Here is a 17258-nt window from a genome sequence, read left to right on the forward strand (position 1 = left end):
TTCTTACCCTGGATACCAACTGTGTGTTTGTAAACAAGTGGCGTTATTTATTTATTTACTGCTATTTTTGCTGGGCAGTTGGTTTTGATATTTATATAGGAGTAGTGGTACTGGTTGTTTAATTCTTTATAGCTATTTTCTATCGGTGTTGCACTGAATCTTGATTTCATGATATAACTTACAGTAATATAATTTATTGTTTAAATATAATTATTTCATTTAATTATGGTTTGTTTTCATCTTTATTCTTGTCTCGGGATGTGAGATCTTTGACTCATTATTCTCAGTTCCACCTCTACAGCATTATTCTGTGACCAACTGCTTGTAGATTATCAGCACTGATGTGATGACCCATGAAAGAATCAGTATAGGGGTCTTTGGCATATTAGTTGTCCTGCTGTCACTTGAAAATCAACTGCGTTAGCGTTTTCATACAAATATTGAAGCAGTTTTCTTCTGTTAGGTTTATAATTGCACTCAATCATTGACTTTTGGTTTAAATTGCTAGAGTTATTGTACTGAATTTTGTATGACAAAGCCTCCGTTTCCCATTCCCTATTACTGCCGTTACATGGTAGTTCTCAAGAGCAGCTACACTCAAGCTGCAAACTGCTACAAAGGCTTTCACTATGCAGCTTTATCAGTCTCATGGAATGTTTTCACTTTATTCAATCATTTATTTTGATTTCATTTTATTAAAAATTTTCCACACGTACTTGCTTGGTCTCTCAACAGGAAGAATTGCTTGGAGGCAGGGGGTCTCAGCTCCCCTAGTGTTCTGAGTAGCATGGAAAAGACTGACCTGCTCACTATACACCCCTCAATTAAGGGTCAGTTGTCATTTTAACTTGAATGAAGCAGGACGCTGCATAGAGAGAGGCCACCAAAGACGCTGGCAAAGACTCGTTTGAGACTCAATTAACTGATATTTGCATTTTTTGTATGATAATGGGAAACCTACAATTAAATAAAAAATAAAATAAAAGTATATACACAGTACCAAGGTATTGGCTTGGTGTGTGTGTGTGTGTATATATATATATATATATTTTTTTTTTTTTTTTTTTTTTTATAGTACTGTGCAAAAGTCTTAGGTCACTAGTATTTTCACCAAAAAAAATAAATAAAAGGTTTTAAATCAGTTATTTTTATCTTTTGCTGTATTGTGTCAGTAGTTTCATTAAATGTAATAATGCAGTGAGATTTGTGTTTGCACAAGGAGTCTGACAGCAGCCAGTGCTGCACACAGAGATCTGATCTCACCATCATCAGTCTGTCTAGAGTGACACGAAGAAACAGAACAAACTGAGACTCAATCCAGAAGACCTGTGGCAATGTCTCCAAGACACTTCAAGAAACCTGCAAAGCTACAGTATTGTGCAAAGTTTTAGGCACTTGTGTAAAAATGCTGTAATGTGAGGGTGCCGTCAAAAATAATGCCATAAATAAATTTTATTAACTACATTATATTAACTTAACTAAATTAAATCAACATTCGGTGTGACCACACTATACGTTAAAAAAAGCTTCTGTCTTTGTTTTTCAGGTAGCTTTGCAGGTAGATTTCTTGAAGTTTTCCCTAATTCTAATCACTGTACTAAAACGTGCACACGATTACTATTGCGTTCTCTCGATTTGCTTAATTGTGCACGCAATTTATAAATCGAGTGAACGAAATAGTAAATTGAGGGAACGCAATAGTAACTGGACAGTATACTGTATATATATATATATATATATATGGGTACTCTTGTTTCTTACTCAGAGCTGCTGGCAAATGCATATATTCTTACAGTGAAAGAGAAAAGATAAAATTAGACGACAAGAACTGGCACAGAAGTGGCATGTTGTTACTAGTGTTATTTTTACATGTAATACTTACCCTAATTTCTGGAGTAATCATTTAATATTTCCACGATATTAGCTGCAAATTTCAGAATAGAAGGGATTCTGCTTCGTCTATCATTGGTTATTGAATAATTCTATCCAAACACAATTTTAAATTGAATAGTTGAATTAGTATTTTCATTAATGAAACTTAAAAACACATAAATAATAATAAAGAAGTGACATGACATACAGTCAAGTATGGTGACCCTTTCTCAGAATTCATGCTCTGCATTTAACCAATCCAAAGTGCACACACACAGCAGAGAACACACACACACACACGGAGCAGTGGGCAGACATTTATGCTAAGGGTTAACAACCTAAGGGTTAGGAGTTAAATTATCTCACCACTAAGCCATGATTTATTTATTTAATTAATGATCTTTTATTTACTTTATATAGAAATTGTAATGTTTTATTTGTTTGCCTTTACTGTTATAATTGAGCTGTTGAAATGAATGTAGCAAACCTTCTCTTGTGTTCAACTGAAGAAAGAAACTCTAGTTTGGAACAACTCCATGGTGAGTAAATGATGACAGAAGGTGTTTTTTTTTTTTTTTTTTAACTAATCCTTTAACATTTATATTGCAAACTGTAGCCTGTTTTTGTTTTGTTTTGTTTGTTTAATTTTTTTCACATTCCCTTGTTCACTTATGCAGTACAATAATGAACTTTTAATTTGGCATACATGCATACATACATATAGTTATGTATGTGGCATAGAAATTGCCTGCTTTGGTTAAAGCAACTGTAATTAAAGCAACTGTATGTAATTCAATTCTATTCAATCCAAGTTTATTTGTATAGCACTTTTTACAATACAAATTGTAACAAAGCAACTTTACTGAAAATTATGTTTCTACAATATTTAGTAGTAGCTTATAAGTGGTGACTGTCAGTTTGTGCACGTTTGACAGGATTTTTAGAAAAATTAATACAAGACGTAGTCAGCCAGATGATGAACATTATTAATATTATTAATAATTAACAATTATTATATGATGCAGTCACACATGTAGCAATAATTGTTAGTTCAGTTGTTGATTCAGGGTTAGCATCATCTGAGGTCCTCTAAGGGTCAGCATCATCTCTTCTCAGGTGTTCTGGATCCAGACTGGAGCTTGTGTAAATCCTAGTTACCACGGCATGAAGATCCCAGCAGAAACAGAGAAACAAAATAGAGACATCATTAGTATACCTGCTGATCCAACAAATTAAAATTTATTAGTTTAACCCAAGCTAATGAATAAGAATGCGCATTTGATCAGATGCAACTACACTCACAATTTAAGAGAAAGAGATGCATTTTTAATTTAGATTTAAACAGAGAGAGTGTGTCTAAACCCCGAATATTATCAGGAAGGCTATTCCAGAGCTTGGGAGCCAAATGTGAAAAGGTCTTCCTCCTTTAGTGGACTTTGCTGTCCTAGGAACTACCAAAAGTCCAGCGATTTGTGACCTTAGGGTGCGTGATGGGTTGTAGCGTGGTAGAAGGCTAGTTAGGTACGCTGGAGCTAAACCATTTAGGGTCTTATAGGTAAGTAATGATAATTTGTAACTGATACGGAACTTAATAGGTAGCCAGTGCAGAGACTGTAAAATTGGGGTAATATGATCATATTTTCTTGACCTGGTAAGGACTCTAGCTGCTGTATTTTGGACTACCTGTAGCTTGTTTATTGAAGAAGCAGGACAACCACCTAGAAGTGCATTACAATAGTCCAGTCTAGAGGTCATAAATGCATGAACTAGCTTTTCTGCATCAGAAACAGATAACATGTTTCGTAGCTTGGCAATGTTTCTAAGATGGAAGAATGCAGTTTTTGTAACATGGGAAATATGATTTTCAAAAGACAAATTGCTGTCTAATATAACACCAAGATTTCTGACTATAGAGGAAGTAACAGTACATCCGTCTAGTTGCAGATTGTAATCTACAAGATTCTGTGTAGTGTTTTTGGTCCAATAATTAATATCTCTGTCTTATCTGAGTTTAATTGGAGAAAATTATTTGTCATCCAATCTTTTAAATTTTTAACACACTCTGTTAGCTTAGATAATTGAGAAGTTTCATCTGGTCTCGTTGAGATATATAGCTGAGTATCATCAGCATAACAGTGGAAGCTAATTCCGTATTTTCTAATAATATTACCAAGGGGCAACATGTATATTGAAAATAGAAGGGGACCTAGGACGGATCCTTGTGGCACTCCATATTTTATTGATGATAAATGAGATGACTCCCCATTTAAGTAAACAAAATGGTAGCGATCGGACAGGTAGGATCTGAACCATTTTAGAGCCAGCCCTTGAATAGCTGTAAGGTTTTGTAATCTATCTATGAGTATATCATGATCTATGGTGTCGAACGCAGCACTCAGATCAAGTAAAACTAGAAATGAGATGCAGCCTTGATCTGACGCAAGGAGCAGGTCATTTGTAATTTGAACAAGTGCAGTTTCTGTGCTATGGTGGGGCCTGAAACCTGACTGAAATTCTTCATACAGATCATTTTTGTGCAGGAAGGTGATCAATTGAGCAGACACAACTTTTTCTAAAATTTTAGATGTAAATGGAAGATTTGAAATAGGCCTATAATTTGCCAGTACACCTAACCTAAAGATAACGACGAGTTAATGATATTGTGAAGCAGTTCTTCGGCTACAGGTAACAGCTCTTTCAGTAATTTAGTGGATAAATGATCTAATAAACATGTTGTTGGTTTAGATACAGTTATATGTTTATTTAGATCTTCCTGTCCTATGGTTGTAAAGCACTGCAGTTTATCTTTGGGTGCGATGGATAAAACTGAAGTGTTAGACGCTGTAGAATCTACATTTGCTATTGTATTTTTGTTATCTATTTTATCAGTGAAGAAATTCATAAAGTCATTACTATTTAACGTTGGTGGAATATTTGAATCAGGTGGCGTCTGGTAATTTGTTAATTTAGCCACTGTGCTAAATAAAAACCTTGGATTGTTTTGGTTATTTTCAATGAGTTTGTGTATATGCTCTGCCCTAGCAGTTTTTAGAGCCTGTCTATAGCTGGACATACTGTTTTTCCATGCAATTCTAAAAACTTCCAAGTTAGTTTTTCTCCATTTGCGTTCAAGACTACGAGTTACTTTCTTGAGAGAGTGAGTATTACTGTTATTCCATGGCACAGTAAGTTTTCTCTAACCTTTTTCAATTTGATGTGGGTAACAGTTTCTAATATATTAGAGAAAATAGTGCCCATGTTGTGAGTAATTTCATCTAATTAATGTGTATTTTTGGGTACAAATAGCAGTTGAGATAGATCAGGCAGGTGTCACGGGAGGAGCACAAGACAGACACAGTGGGCGTGGCGTCAGGCCTCGGAGAGGCTTTTATTAACAGAAATAATAAAACACAGGGAATAAAAGTGGCCAAAGGGGGAAAGTGTCCAAAATAACAGGGAATCTGGTGTCCTCGTCGTGCTGCGGGGTATGTGTAGGTCGGGCAGTGTTCATCGAGGAAGGGTCCAGGTAAGGGGCGGAGTCCGGCGGCCGCACGCGCTCCCCTCCTTGGTCCGGGGCGCGAGGGGCGGCGGCTTCCTCTAGCGGCCACATCTCTCTCGTCGGCCGCGGCGCTGGTAGGGGATGGACGGCCCTGCATCCTGGCCCGTCGGCCGTGTATACGGGTGCGGTTCCCATCCGGATCGCGGGTCCGGCAGCTCACGTCTTGGTGGCGCGGGAGTCCCTCAACGCACCCTTCCTGGACCCACGAGGACACCAGTGTGCATGCACGGGGAAGAGACCGGTCTCCTGAGGAGAGGCGCGTTGGGCTTTTAAACAGCGGCGGTAATGAGGCTCCACTTCCTTCAGGTGTGCCCCATCACACGCCGCCAGCCCTGACTCGTCCAGCGCCCCTCCTCTCACACACCCACTCCAGTCGGGAGCCTGGTGAAGGGCGGCGATTTAGGACGGGGTGGCGGTGACAATCAGGGAGGAGGCAGCTGACTCGTCACATTCCCCCTCCCAAGCGACATCCCCGTCCCCAGGGCGCCACCCACACGGGAGTGCTACCATCCTCAACCAGGCTCCAAATGGTCGGAGTGGGCGGGGCTTCCTCTCCGGGCGGTCCTCCCTCTCGCAGCGCACCAGAACAGGGACAGAGAAACCGGGTTTTAGTAACAGCCTCAACCAACCACAGGGTAAAATGACAATGGAAAAGTCACTTACCCCTTGTGTGGCTGGGAGGCTGTCCCCAGTTTTCCTCCGTCCCAGTCTGGGTTCTCACGAACGTTTGCAAGCGAGAGGGGGTGACGTCACCAGACGTTTCCCAACTGCGCTGTCTAGGCTCCGCCTGCCCGCATTCTCCACCAGTGTCACGGGAGGAGCACAAGACAGACACAGTGGGCGTGGCGTCAGGCCTCGGAGAGGCTTTTATTAACAGAAATAATAAAACACAGGGAATAAAAGTGGCCAAAGGGGGAAAGTGTCCAAAATAACAGGGAATCTGGTGTCCTCGTCGTGCTGCGGGGTATGTGTAGGTCGGGCAGTGTTCATCGAGGAAGGGTCCAGGTAAGGGGTGGAGTCCGGCGGCCGCACGCGCTCCCCTCCTTGGTCCGGGGCGCGAGGGGCGGCGGCTTCCTCTAGCGGCCACATCTCTCTCGTCGGCCGCGGCGCTGGTAGGGGATGGACGGCCCGGCATCCTGGCCCGTCGGCCGTGTATACGGGTGCGGTTCCCATCCGGATCGCGGGTCCGGCAGCTCACGTCTTGGTGGCGCGGGAGTCCCTCAACGCACCCTTCCTGGACCCACGAGGACACCAGTGTGCATGCACGGGGAAGAGACCGGTCTCCTGAGGAGAGGCGCGTTGGGCTTTTAAACAGCGGCGGTAATGAGGCTCCACTTCCTTCAGGTGTGCCCCATCACACGCCGCCAGCCCTGACTCGTCCAGCGCCCCTCCTCTCACACACCCACTCCAGTCGGGAGCCTGGTGAAGGGCGGCGATTTAGGACGGGGTGCCGGTGACAATCAGGGAGGAGGCAGCTGACTCGTCACACAGGTTATTTGCGAATCTTTCTTTGGTGGCTGGAACAATAGTTCTGCCCAGACGGTAACGCTGACACATATAGTTAATATCAGTTATATGCAGCATGCAAGATACAAGGAAATGGTCTGTAATATCATCACTTTGAGGTACGATATCTATAGCAGTAAGATCGATTCCATGAGATATAATTAAATTTAGTGTATGATTAAAACGATGAGTGGGCCCGTTGACATTTTGCTTGACTCCAAAAGAGTTTTTTAGGTCAGTAAACGCAAGTCCTAATGTATCATTTGCATTATCAACGTGAATATTAAAATCTCCCATGATTATTGCTTTATCAACTGTAACCAAAAGGTCTCAGAGGAAATCTGCAAATTCTTTTAGGAATTCTGTATACGGCCCTGGTGGTCTATACACAGTAGCCAGAGCAAGAGATACATTAGTTTTCTTTTGCATGTCTGACAATTTAACATTAAGCAGAAGTATTCCAAAAGAGGTAACATTGAGAATATCACTATATATTGTTGACCAGTCTGACGGGGCTCATGCTTATAACAGTAGTTTGGTGGAGTAGACTCATTTAGACCAAAATAATCATTTGGTTTTAGCCAGGTTTCAGTCAAGCAGAGTACATCAAAACTATTATCTGTGATCATTTAATTTACAATAACTGCTTTTGGTGTGAGTGATGAAATATTTATGAGCGCAAACTTTAAAAATTGTTTTTGTTCATTTACTTTACATGTTTCTGGTTGAATCACGATAAGATTTTTTCTAGATCCTACAAATAGTAGTTTCTGTTCTTTACACCATGACAGCAACCATTCATTTAAAGCAAAATGTCTACTGAACCTTTCGTGTCCTCGTCGATACGTGGGCAGTGGTCCTGACACGACGATCGTCGCCACGGGCGTCGTGCTGCGAACCGTCTCGATCAGGCTCCTGAAGTCCCTCTTCAGCGTCTCTGTCTGCCGCAGCGTGGTGTTGTTAACCCTGGCGTGAAGCACGACCGCTCTGGGGCTCTCGCCGTCCTTCAGGATCGCGGGTATCTGTGCAGAAACATCGAGAACACTTTACCTTCGGCTAAAGTAGCACTTACATGTCGGACGATGGAGTCTCCGATGATCACGGCGTCGCGTCCTGTCTCGCGGAGGGGATCGAAGCGGTTCCGTGTGGAGATCTCGAAGACAGAAGGGGGAGAAGTGGTCACCTAGGGCCTGGCTTGCGTCCTCCGCTGTGGATGCACCCAGGGTCCATGGTGTCCCCGGCGCCGGAGTGAAGGACATCTGGGAAGATAGCGTACTGGGTGCACTGGGCCTGTGCACAGAAACACACGGAGTAGACGTGGTGTGACTGTTAATAGTACGCTGTATACTTACCCTGGACTTGTGAGCGTCAGCCCGGTGATGATTCCAGTGCGGCTCTCTGCTCTCTCAGCTGGGCCTGCCTCACCTCTAGGTCGCGAATCTGCTTCTCCATGGCCTCGAGCATGTCCTCGCCTGCAATCCAAGGTAGACATTCATCCGCCATTAAAGCAAGTAACAGTGAGTACAGCAGTGGTAATGTGTGTGAATATAGTATTAGCAATGTAAGTGCGTTTAGCAACAACCACGCTTGCTGATGCTAATGGGCTATAAGCTAATAGCGGACCCCGGGAGATCAAAATAAAACTAGTGATAACGAGGCGCTCTGATTGTTTTTGTTGTAGAATACAATAGAGGATATATTCACACGTCATATAAACGGAAACAATGATGTATAAAATTGATTTTTAAGTTAAAAAAAGTAGATAAAAAGAATATAGTGAGGAGCTCAAACGCAGTACAGACGTAGTTTTGTGTATTTTTTTTTTTTTTACTTTGGAGCCCCCTACAGTTAAGTGAGTGGAATCCACTGTCGTAAAATAGTAATACAGTATATTTGCTCCTGGCCACAGTCACCCTTGACCTAGTGGGTGTAAAATGAAAAATATACAAGGAAATCATTTTCTTTCAGTTTAATTGCTAAATGAGCGCCTAATGAATTAAAGACACTGCTTTTGTAACTGGTTTGCAACAGTGATTTCCAAAAGCACAATACTGTATAAATACAACTGAATTTACTTATGTGTGGTCCGGTTATAATTCACAGACAAACAACTCAAATGAAAAGGATTTGTCAGACCCTGGAGAACAAGTGTCACATCGTCCTTGCTCCAGGAGGCGCTGTGTACTTGTAACTTCGAAGCAGTTGTGCATCCCAGCAGAGATGATAAACTGTGTCTTGTTCAGACCCTGGCTGTCTGGTCCTGGAAACATCACTATGAGATGAAGGAAATTACCTGTGTGGTTTTGGAGAATCAGATTTCTTTGTGGAAAAAATGGCATAATCCAAAACAATTAAATCTTTATACATTGAGTATATATATTTAGACATTTTATATATTTTTATTGCTCTAAAATATGTAATGGAATTTTTGCAGTGCTCTGTGAGAGGAATCTGACATATGGATCAAAACATTGTCATGTGCATAGTGGCACAGAGAAAATCTAATTAGCTAATATATGTTACACACACAGAGTTGTGCATTCATTATAGCTGTATTGTTCAATACTTTTTTTGTTGTTGTTTTTCTTATTATTTTGTTGTATACACAACAGCTACAGTCAAGATATTATGAGGAACCACTTGAAGTGTGCCGGTTATTACATTTGAGGTCTGTATGACTGATTAATAAGTTATTTCCTTACTCTGACAGATTTAGGTTTAGGGTTATGTGGCTTGGATAATAATCAGTTGTGACTGACCCTGTGATCTCTTCTAAAAGAGTCTGGGCCCCCCTGCCTGACCACTGCTGGGCTACTTTGGAATAAAGAGTGAGAGAAATGGACAACCTCAGCCATAAATTTCTGTCCCCCAATCAGATGTAATTAGGGACAATTACAATTTGGACTATCCTCCGTTCATTGTGTAACCGAGCCTGTGAAAAGGATGGATGGAAAACACACATATATCACGGCGACATGATGCATAAAAGGTGGCCCCTTGCTATGCATTTAAAATAGCCCCTTTGAAGGCTTTGGAAAAACGCAAGTTGAAAACAAGGTTGAGCAATACAAACAGCGTGAGTCTCTATGGCAATTTTGGTTCCAGGGAGGAGAATAACTGGCCCTTGTGTTCTCTCATTCTCTCAGGATGTTCATGTGAGGTTGAGTGAGCAGAAAAGGAAGCTCTAGGAAGTAAAACCTCAGGGAAATGTGTGTGTGTGTGCAGATGAGAAACTTAGACATAACGATGTCTCCCTGCAACAACTGGACCACAAACAAAATTTTCATTAATTCTCAAATCAAAAATATACAAAAATGTTACTGGGTATACAGTCCATAAATAGGTGCCCTTTTGATTTTTTTTTTCTTTATCAGAATTTTTTTCCCCTCTAAGCCACTTGAGACTAAAGTGAAAAATAAAAAGCCTTTATTCTCACTTGGCTTTATATTAAAAACAACTCACAAATACACTGACGTGTGCCGCCTAACAAGCCTTCATCAGGGAGTCAAACTACAGGTGCATCTCAATAAATTAGTGTGTTGGAGAAAAGTTCATTTATTTCAGTAATGTCCAAGGCTGTTGCACTGTTTCATTCACGCATACACATATGTACATTATATTCTGTACTTTGTTTAATGTTCAACATTTTACTTTCTTCTTTCCAGTTTTCCAGATTATTTAAGATAATTTAATTATGTATAGTCTTGTGCACAGTACATGTGAGTTTTGTATTTAATGATGTCTTGTGTAGCGCCATGGTCCTGGAGAAACGCTGTTTCATTTCACTGTGTACAAGCTGTATATAGCTGAAATGATAATAAAGCCTCTCTGACTGACTACGGTTCCTTTAATTGTGATGATTTTGGCTCACATTTAACAAAAACCCACCAATTCACTTCTCAAAAAATTAGAATATGGTGACATGCCAATCAGCTAATCAACTCAAAACATCTGCAAAGGTTTCCTGAGCCTTCAAAATGGTCTTTTCAGTTTGGTTCACTAGGCTACATAATCATGGGGAAGACTGCTGATCTGACAGTTGTCCATAAGACAATCATTGACACCCTTCACAAGGAGGGTAAGCCACAAACTTTCATTGCCAAAGAAGTAGGCTGTTCACAGAGTGCTGTATCCAAGCATGTTAACAGAGAGTTTAGTGGAAGGGAAAAGTGTGGAAGAAAAAGATGCACCACCAACTGAGAGAACCGCAGCCTTATGAGGATTGTCAAGCATAATCGATTCAATAATTTGAGTGAACTTCACAAGGAATGGAATGATGCTTGGGTCAAGGCATACAGACATGTCAAGGAATTTGGCTACAATTGTTGTATGCCTCTTGTTAAGCCACTCCTGAACCACAGACAATGTCGGAGGTGTCTTACCTGGGCTTAGGAGAAGAAGAACTGGACTGTTGCCCAGTGGTCCAAAGTCCTCTTTTCAGATGAGAGCAAGTTTTGTATATCATTTGGAAAGTCTGGAGGAACAGTGGAGAAGCTCATAGCCCAAGTTGCTTAAAGTTCTGTTTTGCTTAAAGTTTCCATAGTCTGTGATGATTTGGGGTGCAATGTCATCTGCTGGTGTTGGTCCATTTAGTTTTTTTTTTTAAACTAAAGTCACTACACCGGTTTACCAAGAACTTTTGGAGCACTACATTCTTCCTTCTGTTAACCAGCTTTTTGAAGATGCTGATTTCATTTTCCAGCAGGGTTTGGCACCTGCCCACACTGCCAAAGCACCAAAAGTAGGTTAAATGACCATGGTATTGGTGTGATTGACTGGCCAGCAAACTCACCAGACCAGACCTGGTATTGTCAAGAGGAAAATTAAAAACAAGAGACCAAAAAATTCAGATGAGCTGAAGGCCACTGTCAAAGAAACCTGGGCTTCCATACCACCTCAGCAGTGCAACAAACTGATCACCTCCATGTCACGATGAATTGAGGAAATGAAATGAAATGAACATATACTTTCCAGAAGGCCAACTATTCACAATTTATTATTATTATTTTATTTATTTTATTGGTCTTATGAAGTATTCTAATTTGTTGAGGTAGTGAATTGGTGGGTTTTTGTTAAATGTGAGCCAAAATCATCACAATAAAAAGAACCAAAGACTTCAGTCTGACTACTTCAGTTTGTATGCACTGAATTTATTTAATACAAAAGTTTCACAATTTGAGTTTAATTAATGACATTAACTTTTCCATTACATTCTAATTTATTGAGATGTCAGGGAAAAGTTTTTACCGTCCAGCGCCACGCCGTTTAATTAGCAAATGCATTTGTGCCCATTTGTGAACAGATGGGCATGCTGGTCTATAAAAAAAAAAAGGTGTGTTTAGGCGCATTGCTGGCGCATTGCTATTTTAAGGAGATTAAAATAGATTGCGCCATAGACCAACTCAAACCTGGTCTAAAGTCTAAAGTCAACGGCCCAATATTATTTTGTTATTTAAAGTGAAGTGACATTCAGCCAAGTATGGTGACCCATACTCAGAATTTGTGCTCTGCATTTAACCCATCCGAAATGCACACACACACACACACACACACACACACACTGTGAGCACACACCCGGAGCAGTGGGCAGCCATTTATGCTGCAGCGCCCGGGGAGCAGTTGGGGGTTCGATGCCTTGCTCAAGGGTACCTAAGTCATGGTATTGAAGGTGGAGAGAGAACTGTACATGCACTCCCCCCACCCACAATTTCGTCCGGCCCAAGACTAGAACCCACAACTCTTCGATTGGGAGTCCAACCCTCTAACCATTAGGCCACGACTTCCCCACGAGAGCACATTATTAGAAATTGTGCCTTTGGGCGGGTCCACAGTGTACGTTTACTTTGCTTATTACAAACAGGGATGCGCATCACACAAACATGCCAAATATGAAAAACAAAAGGATTACAGTGTAAAAGAATATTATTGAGTAGGCTACATAAATATACAAATGTAATGATGGATAGTCATTGCGTGTACTAGAATTAGGCTACCTATTTGCAATTCAATACTTATAATGATGAATGAAATTTTTCTTCATCCCACACCGCCTTCACCTCAGGAAGCTTTTGTGGATTCCTGCTTGTCCCGTAGACAACTTTAACTTCATGCACGAGCCGATCAGTTTCTTCACTTGAGAAGCATTCAGCTTTTCTTCCAACAAATTCTGCCATGTAAATAGAGTGCATCTCGCTCTGAAAGGGAATGGGAGATTATACTCTGATTGCTTTATTGAACATTACTCTCATTACTTATTAAGAGAATAGGGACAACCCATTCCAGAAATGCACCCCGGCGCACAGACTGTTTTTCCATCATTAAAATAGCAAAAGTGGGTTTGGACATGCCCTAAGTGCACCTGTGCCTTGCGCTTTACACTTTTTTTTGTTAAAATAGGGCCCTCAGAGTCCATTTAAACAATCAATTTGTAACATGACACAGTCAACTGGTTGTCTTGTGTGCGAAGATCATAGTCCTACTGGTGAAGTATGTGATATAGCCAGTCCCTCCAGCTGATATGTAGATTGGGTTTTACAGCCCCTAATTCATTTTACCCAAGAAAGGCGGTGGGTTGTGACCGATCTTGGATCTTCTTGTCTTGAACTAGGCCCTTCACCAGTTACCATTCCAGATGTTGATGCAGGAGTGCATCCTTGGGTGCATCCATCCCTGAAATTGGTTGGCAACAATCGGTCCCAAGGACATGTACTTTAATGTGTTGATCTTTCTGCACACAGACCATTGCTCTGGTTCTCTTCTGAAGGCCTGTGCAAGTACACATTTCCCCCAGGGAGCCTTCTTGCACAAACACTGTGCAAGATCAGGGAGGATGAGGAAGGAGAAGGTCCTGCTCATGGCACCTTACTGGCCCCCTCGGACTTGGTTACCGGAACTGATGGCTGCGATTGCTGCCAACTATGACCCCGTTGAAGGGATGTCAGTAGAGATGCATAGCCTGATCATCAGGTTCCTTAGGGGGGTGAGAAGGCTAAATCTTCCACGGCCCCCCTCCATACCTTCTTGGGAAGAACTACAGCAGGGCCTATTTGAGCCTTTGCAGACAGTCAAGCTGAAGTTTCGGTCAATGTAAACTCTGCTCCTGCTTGTATTGGCCTTCATCAAGAGGGTAGGCGATCTGCATGCATTTTCAGTCAACAATTCATGCTTAGAGTTTGGGCTCCCAGGTAATCCTGAAGCCCAGGCTCAGCTATGTCCCCAAGATTCCCACTAAATTCAGGGATCAGGTGGTGAGCCTGCAAGCACTGCCTCCGGAGGAGGCATACCCAGCCCTAGCTTTACTTTGTCCCGTCTGGGGATTGAGATGCTACATGAACAGGACAAAATGCTTCAGGGTCCTCAGACCAGCTCTTTGTCTGGTCACAGAGAACGGCAGAAGGTTATTGCAATCTCCAAGCAGAGAATAGCCCATTGGACAGAGAATGCCATCCCCCTGGCTTATCAGGCAAGTGTGCCCTCTCCATTCAGGTTATGATCTCACTCTACTAGAAGTATTGCATCCCTCTGGGCACTGGCTCACGGTGCCTCTCTGAAAGAGATATGTAGAGCTAAGGGGTGATGACCACCAACATGCCTTTGTGTGGAGCCAATATCATCCTGTGTTCTCACCTCAAACGGGTAGAAGCACTGAGAGGCCCCGGCTTTTGATTGGCTTGCTAAAACTGCTCCAGAGATTCCATATCCGTAGACCCTGTTGAGCTCCTCTGTCCCTTCAGCAGCCAGACATGGCAGAGCGTAGAGGGCTGGTTCCATATCTAGAGACCTAAGTGGATCTTTGAGAGTGAGCGACTAAAAGGCAATGTTGTAACCCTTGTTCCTTAAAGGATGGAATGGAGATGTCACATCCCGTCGTCACAGCTTCTTTACCACTGCTGAAGCGGCCGGGTCATTGGCATGGCTCCTCAGCAAAAACCTGAATATACTGTTCAGTTTACACCTGAAGTAGATTGGCCTCTGCAAGTGATATCCCAATTCATCAGCCATCCGACGTGACGTCTACGTTCCCTCGTTCAGGGAACGAGGTCTACAATATGTAAATGAGACGTTATATTCTTAACTCATTTTGGAGGGTTTATTTTCAATCTCATATGATTTCTGAAATCTGTACAGTACAACTCAAGCTTAATTCTGTCACGTTATGATGACAATGCAGAGGCATAAATATGAATACATTTGGGAATAAATGTATATATTTTGTACAACATACTTTCTGTAAGAAAAGCAGATCTTCCATAGTGACCTTATGAAAATCTAAGTGGATTTTTTCTAGAACACGGCTGGTATGCACACAAATTACTAATACAATCTTAGCTCTCTTCCCACTGTTGACCATTGACTGCAGTTTTTATTGCATATTTACAGAAATCTTTATTTATCTGTCTATGGTTTTAGGGTCAAATTCTTTAATGCAGAGCACTTACTATATGCCAATTAGTTTAGTAAGGATTGAGTCCTTTTAATATGTAATTTTATAACACTGTCTAGATAGATAATGTTGCTTTGTCCATACTGTACATAGGAGTACTGTCATGAGGTTCTGTATGTGTCAGTAATGGCAGCTTGAGTTCAGCAGGTGGTCTGTGCATCAGCTGCTGTGTTTCTCTTCCCTCATGAGACTGACATTCCCCTGCAGATATTATCACTTAATTACCCCACCAGGGGCTTTTTTAAAATAATTACAGTTTTCTGATGGCAGCAGACGTATGCTCGATAACATATACATATAGAATATGTATTCTGAACAGCTACTCTTTTGCTTAAGATAACACTGTATTGTGATATCTCTATAATAAATAACAAAAGACTGTCCTTTTCAGAAAGACTTTCATAAGAAAATAAAACAGCTATACAAAAGCTGTCACTAGAGCAGTAAAATTTTAGCTGCAGAGGTGCAAGAGGTATTAGTACCTCAAGTGTAAATATCTACCGTTTTGGTACTAATATTAGTAATTTTTGATAGCTTTCTGCCCCAGTGAGAGATTTTGAACCTGTTTTTCTTTTTCAGAAAATTCAAAGTCAGGAGTCACGTGACACGATGCGAAAGGAGGCTGAGTAACAGCGAGCTCCGCTTCAATCTGCTTAGTTTATCCTATCATTCACTTTGTTCCGATGAAAGTTTTTGTGATTTGGGTATCTAAGTGATATTTGAACAAGACAATGTCAAAAAACTCGAAATCCTCGGCCTGTGGGGACATTAAAAAGCACTTACGTTCACACGTGCCCGATGCGTCTCAGGATCAAGATGGCCGAGGCCCAGCCGAGCCTGAAACGGTCTCGGAGTCTCTTGCTGAGAAACACGACATCGCCAACATTTACACGATCCTGACAAAAATATCCGGTGACATGGATGGTATTACGGAGATACGGAAAACTACCGCGTCGATGGAGGCTAAATTATCCGCTCTCATCACAAGGCTGGACGAGGTGGAAAAACGAGTGGATTTTTGGAAGGATCCGAGAAAGAACTAAAAGCTAATCCACCTGCCAGTAAAGTCGAGCTGGATCAGTTATGGGACAAAATTGAAGATATGGAAAATCGCAGCAGACGCAACAATATTCGTATCGTTGGAATTCCGGAAGGCAAAGAAGGCCAGGATATGGTGAAGTTTCTGGACGGCATTATTCCGCCTCTGATTGATCGGTCGGACCGGCATTTAGAGATAGAACGCGCGCACAGATCCCCCAGTCAACGTCCCAACTCGACTGACAAACCCCGGCCTATACTGGCAAGATTTCTACGTTCTGCCGACAGGGACTTTGTGCTTCGTGCAGCCAGGAATAAAGGTAGTATAAGCTGGGAAAACAACAATATAATGGTCTTCCCGGACTTCGCCAGATCTACTCAGCTGAAGAGAGAGCGTTTTAAGGAGTGTAAAAAAATTCTCCACACGAAAAAGGTGAGCTTCGCGCTTCTGTATCCTGCTAAACTGAGAATCGAAGCAAGGGACGGCCGCAGGACTTTCACATGCCCGCGACAGGCTATGGCTTTCATTGAAAAAATGGAGTAGCGTTGTCACTGCCTTTTCCTTATCCCTCTTTTTATTTTTATTTATTTTTTATTTTATTTTTTTATTTTTATTTTATATATATATTTATTTATTTATTTTTCTCGTCCTCACCACCGCTGATGGGAGTTTATTGTCTTTCATTGGATAAGTTATTGTAGAAGCAGACTCTTCACGGAGCACCTCCTGATCAAGAGCCACGGACCTCTGGATCATTGTGAGATGGACTTTAGATAAGGTTAAGCGCACTGTTCAGGTTCAGCGCACCTTTTCTTTTTCTTTTCTATGGGTTGTTTGGG

The sequence above is a fragment of the Carassius auratus genome, linkage group LG36F (assembly GCF_003368295.1).
Source record: "Carassius auratus strain Wakin linkage group LG36F, ASM336829v1, whole genome shotgun sequence".
In the NCBI taxonomy this organism is placed as follows: Eukaryota; Metazoa; Chordata; class Actinopteri; order Cypriniformes; family Cyprinidae; genus Carassius; species Carassius auratus.